Raw genomic sequence first — 8636 nt, 5'->3', positions numbered from 1 at the left:
GTATATTCTCTCAAGAATTTATAAATATGATCAAGATATTTAGAATAAGTTTACTAACAAGAAATATGTCAATTGTTACAATACTTTTCAATAATGTTTTCTATGGAATTGTAGAATAGTTTTTAAAGAGAAGTAAGTGGAGGAAATCCACAAGTTTCAGTTGTAAAAAAAAAACGTGAAAATATAAAAGTAAGAACAAATTGAAAACTATCCTTTAGTAAATAACCCCTGAAAAAGAGAAAAATAAAAGAATCTATGGTAAAGGTGGTTTTCTTTCTCTCTCTCCTGTCTCTTGATTTATGAGCTACTAAGTCAGATGAAAAGTAGAAACAGTACTATTGAAGTTAAGAGGAGAAAATTATTTGGAGGACACCTCTGAAGTTGTAAACAGCAGGGAATTGTTTGAGCATCAAAAATGTCTTTGGATGGCAGGTTATGAAGAGAAAGGACTTTGTGGGCCTTGTGGTCCCCAAATCCTGAAACAAGCAAGCCACTAGAGCAAGGAGAGATTAAGATGGATCACAAGATGAACAGAAGATATTAAAAAAAATATTTCTTGTGAAAGTGAACACTGGGGTCCTGAGAACAGAGAATGACCTAGATCAGAAATATCAATATCCTCAATGGAAGAAGAATGCAACTTTGTTTACACTGCTGCAAGTCACAGCACCTCCTAAACCCCACGCCTCACTAGCTACCTCTTCATGAGGAAATTTTAGCTTGAGTTGCGCAGCGTCGTCATTATAGGATTTTGGTCATGATGAGTTAGTCTATTTTTCCAGTCATTCAAAAACTGTCAGGATAGGTCTAAAAATTATAGCAGAATATTTTTGAAATAACTAACCTCTTAAAAACATAAAATCTTCCAAAATTTTCATCTTCTAGGTAGTGAGTAGGCCCGTGTCGTTTTCTTCTTGAGATTAAAAGTTTTTTTCAGTTTATTCCTTTATTACATACGATTTGTATTAACTGCAATTTATTCTATTGGCAAATTTTCCACTAAACTCAGTCAAATGGACTCACATGAGTGCTCACTTATGTCTAAATATACATGGAGATGTCGTTTATTATAGCCTGAAATCTGAATAGACTAATCTAGAAAATAGAGATATCTAATCTCTTAATCTAACTTTACAAAATTCCCTGTTATAAAATCCCTGTAAATACTGAGCTTCTAAGATAAATTTTTATAAAATTACTAATTTATAAGCACTGATTTATATAACATGCCACTACTCTCTCTCAACTACATCCACTTCAACATAGTACAAGTCCTCTTACGATGTATGTGTTTGTATAATAAAACTTTCATTACCTATGCAATTGATTTTTGCCCTTTAAAAATGTTTAAACACATTTTAATTTTTTCCCATGGTAAAAAGGTAACTGTAAATATGGCCAAATAACCTAGGCCTTGAGAAATGTACCATTGTCAGAGTATTTTGGTTTTCTCTTTGAAGTGATGGCAAGACAGTGCCCTGTTGTGATACGGCTCTCTCCAGAAAAAAAAAAGTGGTGCCAATTAATATGCCAAGTAGCTGTTCTCAGAGCTGGGTATGAGACAAGACTTTGACCAGGACCTCCTTCCTCTTTCTGGAAGGACATCTTGTTTCCAGTGAGAGGCACGATGTAGCCCCAACCTCTGGAAGGATATGAGGAGTCTGTACTGTTGACCAGAGTTGGAAGTGGCAGTGGCAGTCGTGCAAAGAAATGGGGTTGGTGGGGAGGCCACCACCTAGAATAGCAGTCAAGTCCTATAGCTTCCTAGAGGCATGGTAACAGCCAGGACACTGACCCTTTGCACCTAAGATAGGAAGCATTCCGTGGCAAGCTAGCAGGGTATCCAATAGCATCACAGGGAGGCCCACTGTGCTCAACAGAACACAGGCCCACCATGGTCTTAGCAGCAGAGGAAGCAGTGTGGCAACAGAATGGGAAAGCCAGAGCAGAAGCTACCAGCATGTGTGTTAGGGAAGCCCTGTGAGGCACCCCCTGTGAGGACACCTGTGCTGTGAGGCCTCTCTCTGCGAGGACAGCTGTGAGGACACTGTGTGGTTTCCCTGTGAGGACACCTGTGAGGCTGCCTCTGTGAGCACATCTGTGAGGCCTCCCCTGTGAGAATCTTCCTGAGGCCACCCTCTGTGAGGAAACTCACAGAAATATTGGCAAACACATTGAAGGACACCCATTTATTTTAAATGAGCTAGAATGGGATTGTGTATATGGATCCAGGGCCTTTTACTTGCCTTTCTCCTTTTCTGAAATGTTCTTCCAGACAAGAAAACAGCTCCCTTTCTCACCTGTTTTGAATACAATATCACTTTATCAGGAAGTATGACCTGACCACCCTTCTTAACATGGTAACACACACATACACACACACACACATACACATATACACAGATCTAGTACCACCATTTTAATTTTTCTAATGCACTATTATTTTACATATCTGACATATTCAATAATATTTTTATTATTTGACACTTTCCACTGGAAGCTCTGCAAGGTAGATATTTATGCCTGTTTAGTTTACAATTTTATTCCTAGCACTTTGAGTAGAGTTTGGCACATAATAAACATTCAATGATTATTTGTTGAGTAAGTAAAAAACTCTACCCCACATCACGGCCCATGCCTCACAGTTTTTTTTGTCCTCCTCCCCTTCCCTGACTTGGTCTGGCCGCTCCAATAGTCATGTCTTGAGACTTGTCATGACCCATCATCAGATGTCCCATGCCCACATCTCTCTCCTCTCTTGCCTCTTCAACTTCTCCCACCATTCTGCAGACTTATCAAGACTCCTTTACCATCTTCAAATCATCAACCGTATCCTTCAAACCCACTTTTTACTCCTGTAGGCTTAGATTCCACAAGATATTTTTTCAATGACATTTCTCAATGATCTATATTTTAGTTGTCTTCTCCTGCTAGACTCCAGCACTGAGTGACTCAGCTATTCACTTCTCTGTGACTTCACCTGTTGCTGAAGAGAGTTACACAAGACAGCAGATTATGAATGACTTGAATCCTGTGGCCAACTCACTTAAGTCCTCAAAATTCCCCCTTGTATTTCTTCACTTTCATTAGACACCTCTCCTGCTAGTTTACAGAGAAAATAGAAGCCATCAGATGAGAACTCCTTTACCTTTTCAATAACGAACATATAAGCTTACCCACATTGCATACATTCTATCAGCTTTCTTACCAACTTGAATCCCATTCTTACTTTCTAAGGAATGTACACCATCAACTATCCTTTGTATGTTCATCTTTTTCCTATGATCTTGTATCAGTTTTCTAGTGCTGCCAGAACAAAGTACCACAGACTGGGTGGCTTAAACAACTGAAAGTCATTGTCTCACAGTTCTGGAGGCTCAAGTCTGAAATCAAAGTTGTTGGCAAGATTAGTTGTTTCTTAGGGTTGTGAAAATGAATACATTCCATGCCTCTCACCTAGCTGCTTATGGAATGCTGACAATCTCTGGTATTCCTTGGATTGTAAAAACATCACCCCAATCTCTGCCTTCATCTTCACGTGGCATTCTCCACAGAAGCATCTCTGCGTCCACATTTCAGCTTTTTAGAAGAATACCAGTCATACTGGATTAGAACCCAACCAAAGCCAGTATGACCTCATCTTAATTAATTACACTTACAATGACCCTATTTCCAAATAAAGTCACATTCTGAGGTACTGGAGGTTAGGACTTTAATGTATGAGTATAGGGAGACTAATTCAACCTGTAACAGATCTGTAACCTCCCTATTGGCTTTTACTAATGCTCAAAACTCTCCCCTGAAAAAGGTTAGTAAAGCTCACATTTCTTTCTAGATCTCTTGCGTCGGTCTCTATTCAGTCTTTAACAGTAATTTTTTAAATTGTTTTCTTTACCTGATGTCTCTATTTTTTGTTTCCCATTCTCTTCTTGATCTACTTCAAATAACTTTCTGACAGCTCCCACAAAGGTCAACAGTGGCCTCCTGCTGAAAAACACAGTGTTTATTATAGACCTTCACTTCTTTGGCCCCTTAGAAGCACTTGGCAACATCAAGCATGCCCATCTTCTTGAAATATTCTCTTCTACTGGGGACAGTGTTACCATTGATTTACTTTTATCTTTCTACTCACTCTTTCATTTTCTTTGCAAACTAATCATCATCTGTGCAGCCTATAAGCAAGTCTACAATCCTTGTTCCTAAATCCTCTCTGTTTTGCATGCTACACTCCCCTCCCAGGGTATCCTGCATGCCTATGGACTCAATTACCACTCAGAAGTTGGTATCTCCAGCTCTCGTCTCTCCTCTCACTGTCAGACCTATGAATCCTATTCCCCATTGGCTTCTTATTGAAGGTTCTATACTTTCCTGAACCTCACATTGCTAAAATTAAACACAAAATCCTTACTCCATCGCCACCACTAATAGAGCAGTCCTCCTCGTGTGTTCCTGACTATAATAGGTTGAAGTATAATGCAGACTTGACTGGAGGACCATATGCCAAAGTTTTTACATCTTCCTTTAACTTCATGTTGTTCTCCGATTACTTGGGTCTAAAAGAATGTATTAAGCACTTACAGTTGTGATTATTCAAAATTTAATTTATAATCTCAGTTCTCACACAAGAAATTACAATCTAATTGACAAAGCTAACATTTGAAATAATTCAAAGGAAATCAAAACAAGCTTTTGATTTCTGTGTGTTCACTGTTAAGCATTTTACATGTAAAGTTGCATTGATTCTTAATAATTCTATAAGGTAATTTTATCTATTTACATTTTGCAAATAAGGACACTATATTTAGAGAAATTAGCAACTCCCTCAAGATGACCTAGAGAGCAAATAATGAAGACTTGTTTTAACCCAAATCAGAATCTGAGCCCTTATTCACACTTAAGTTGTGATCAAGTTCCTAGTATATGTTGAAGTCATCCAGAGAAAGCAGAAAACTGCATTTATTCTTGGTTTTGAGGAATTCGAGAAAGTATGGATAGAGAAGTGAACAAATCATGCTATCTGAGCAAGGTGTGGATTAAAATGACCCTGACATAAGACAGGGACAGCGGAATCCATTTCAGCAGCCCAGAGGCCCTGTTAAGGACTATTATATAAAGGTGAGCATGTAAGCTAGGGTCATCAGATGGAGTTTCTTGAATGCCAGGCTGAGAAGTTAAAACTTGAAACTCTAAGCAACAGGAAGTCAATAGCAAAAGCACAGTGCTTTTGAAAAGAGTACAATAATACACTCTGGTTTTGCTTCCACTGTCCTTTGTGATAGCACACAAATCTCTAATAGCCATTTTTGGTTCAGATATACATTGAGCCATTAACTGTGAGAACATAAATTCTTCCTTCTTGAGTGATCATTGTTAATTTATGGGTAGGCACAATAATGTAATCCCAGCAACCAACACGCTTAAGTATGGTTAGAATTTTAAGAGTAGATGTGAAGGTACTTGATATTACACAAATCATTTAGAAAATGTGCTTCACCAGACCCAGTTTTTCTCCATCGAAGATCTATACCAGAAATTAACCTGAAGAATGAAACATAGGAATGGCACCATGGTTCTAGGAGATGATAGTAATACATTCTTTGTGATGACTGTTCATATCAGGTTCCAAAAATGCCTTATTTTTTCAGCAGGGTTGACACATCAAGAGATGAATTTGTTGACCCACAGGAAGGCTGAAGTCATTTATAAATTAAAAATACTTAAGATGGGCCAGTTTGCTAAGAGCTCCTTGATTTACTATGGGGTTATAACCCAATAAACCCATCTTAAGTTGAAAATATTGTAAGTTGAAAATGCATTCAATGCACCCAACCTACTAAACATCACAGCTTAGCCTAGCCCATCTTGAATGTGCTCAGAACACACATTAGCTTACAGTTGGGCAAAATAATCTAACACAAAGCTTATTTTATAATACAGTGTTTTATATATCATGTAATTTACTGGATTCTGCACTGAAAGTGAAAAACAGAATTGTTATAGGCGTAATCAAAGTACAGTTTCTACTGAATGCATGTCACTTTCATACATGGTAAAGTCAGTAAATTGCAAGTGGAACCATCATAAGTTGGGTACCATCTATATAGGTAGCAAAACAGTCCCTAACTTCACGAAGCTTACAGTCTTTGGGGGAAGACAAACACTAACCAAATAACCATAAGCTCAAATTTATATTGACAAGGACTTAAATAATTCACTTCAATGTGACAGGTGAGATCAATTAAAATTTGTTTTGGTTTTGCATGCCCTAGGCCCTGATATACATCTTGGAATTCTTGTAGTACATGGGCGGTTTGTGTAGGTCCTCAGGCAAGTTATTTATTTTTGCAAAGGTTCAGTTTCCTCATATGTAAAATGAGAGTAATAATAACAAATAGGGATTTTGATGAAGATAAGTGAGGTAACACCTGAAAATGCTTAGCATTATGCCTAATATGTAGTGACTATTAAAATATGTTAGCTATTGTTACTCTTCCAGAAGTGCCTCTTATGAATCTGCATCTTTCATGCTAGGGGGATACAGAATCTGATTAGTCAAATAGTTCTTATCTGCAACAGTGTCAACAACGTTTTGTGCTAGCAATAAATGTTTACTAAACACCTCTTACAGGCAAATTATTGTATAATATTCTGAAGGTAGTTGAGGAAGATAGCACCTTTTATTAAGTAAGGGAAATAGCAATAAGAATATCGAGTGACATAGCCATGGATATAGGAATGAGGTGGGAGGTGGACATAGTGAGTGTGGCTGAGGATGGGCCAGCCAGCCAGAGGATGATGTACTTGGGAACACTGGGATGATGGTTATGTCATCAGTAGAGAACCTTATCTGGATTCAGAGGCATGAGAGGATGAACAAACAGGTAACATTTCAATTTCACCTCAGCTTCTTGGTGGGAAGAGCATCCTAACCAATATTTTACTGAGTCAGCCTAGAGAAGAAAATGTTTAAAAGACACATGTTTCAGGAAATGTTTCTGTTGAAAACACTATGGCAGTGATCATACTAGCAGCTTGAAACTGACTTCAATACAAGATGCATGTGAGAGATAAAAGGCAGTCCTATGTCCCAAGTGGTTATGATTTCCTTATATCTCAGAGCTATGGTTTTAAAAGTCTCAATCTGAAAACTTACATCCACGCAAAAACTCGCACATGAATGTTTACAGCCGCTTTATGCACACTTGCCAAAACCTGAAATCAACCAAGATGTCCCTGAATAGGTGAATAGAAATAGGTGAAGACGAATTTGAAGATGAGTGAGTTAAGACATGGAGGGAACTTAAATGCATATTGCTAAGTGGAAGGGGCCAATCTGAAATGGATAGATACTGTAGTATTTCAACTACATGACATTCTAGAAAAGGCAAAACTATGAAGACAGTACAAAGATCAGAAGTTTCTAGGGCTTTAATGGGAAGGAGGGATGAGTAGGTGAAGCACAGGGGACTTTTAAGGCAGTAAAACTATTCTGTGTGATACTCTAATAGTGGACACGTGTCATGATAAATTTGTCAAAACCTGCAGAACTTGCAACACCAAGAGTGAACCCTAGTGTAATCTGTGGACTTCAGCCAATAGTGGTGTGTCAATACTGGTTCATTGATTGTAACAAATGTCCCACTCTGGTGTGGGATGTTGAAACTAGAGGGGGTGGCTGTGCGTATGGGGCGGGGGGCAGCAGCATATGGTAACTCTGTGTACTTTCCACCTAAAAACCTAAAACTGTAGGTTCTGTAAACCTAAAACTGCCCAAATAGATAACGTCTATTAATTGAAAAAAAAGTCTCAGTGGATAGACACTGTGTAGGCAGGTGATAAGTACGGAGGGAGGCTTGTTTTTCCTTGTTTACCCTTTCAACATGTTGGATTTTACATCTTGACAATATCACCTGTACAGTAAATAAATGTTTAAGAAATTAAAAGGTAAAAATGAAAATTCATATAAAAGATATTTGTTTAAAGTTTACAAGCACAGATGGTCCTTGACTTAGGATGGTTTGACTTACAAGTTTGCTACTTCATCACGGTTTATTGTGGTAAAAAATGTATTTTTTACTTACCACATTTTCAATTTAGGGTGGGTTTATCAGAATGTAGCATCACCGTAATTTGAGGAGCATTTGAAATTCAATAATACTTAGTCATATACGTGGAAAACCAGATTGGTAATCCTGAAGCAGCTTTTAACTGTTAACCCATTTTATCACTCAGGGAACAGATACAGGGCACATGAAATACATTGCCCCAAATCACACAACAGTGTGGTAGGAGCACATTGATCTGACCAGGACCACATCTCCTATTTTTCCTCCTGTTATTTTGTAACGCAGAAAGAATAACGGTTTCAAGTAAGTTCTAACCTGCTACAAAGGTCACACAGTCAGCACCACAGATTGTTCAAAATTAATAAACCTGGAACAAGCTATGCAGTTTAGAAATTATAATTGACCTTTACACCTGATCACTGACCTCTGCGTGGCGGTCAGGCCATATCATTCAGCCAGGTGAAAGGTTTAAAGGTAATTCCATCATACTTCCAACATTCCAATAACACAGCACAAGAATACACTCTCAGAAATTGAGAGGCTTTTTAGTTCAAGTTTCCAGATAAGGAA

This window comes from Pongo abelii, chromosome 7 (assembly GCF_028885655.2).
Source record: "Pongo abelii isolate AG06213 chromosome 7, NHGRI_mPonAbe1-v2.0_pri, whole genome shotgun sequence".
Taxonomy (NCBI): Eukaryota; Metazoa; Chordata; class Mammalia; order Primates; family Hominidae; genus Pongo; species Pongo abelii.
The sequence above is the reverse complement of the archived record's forward strand: the minus strand, read 5'-3'. Positions refer to the sequence as shown.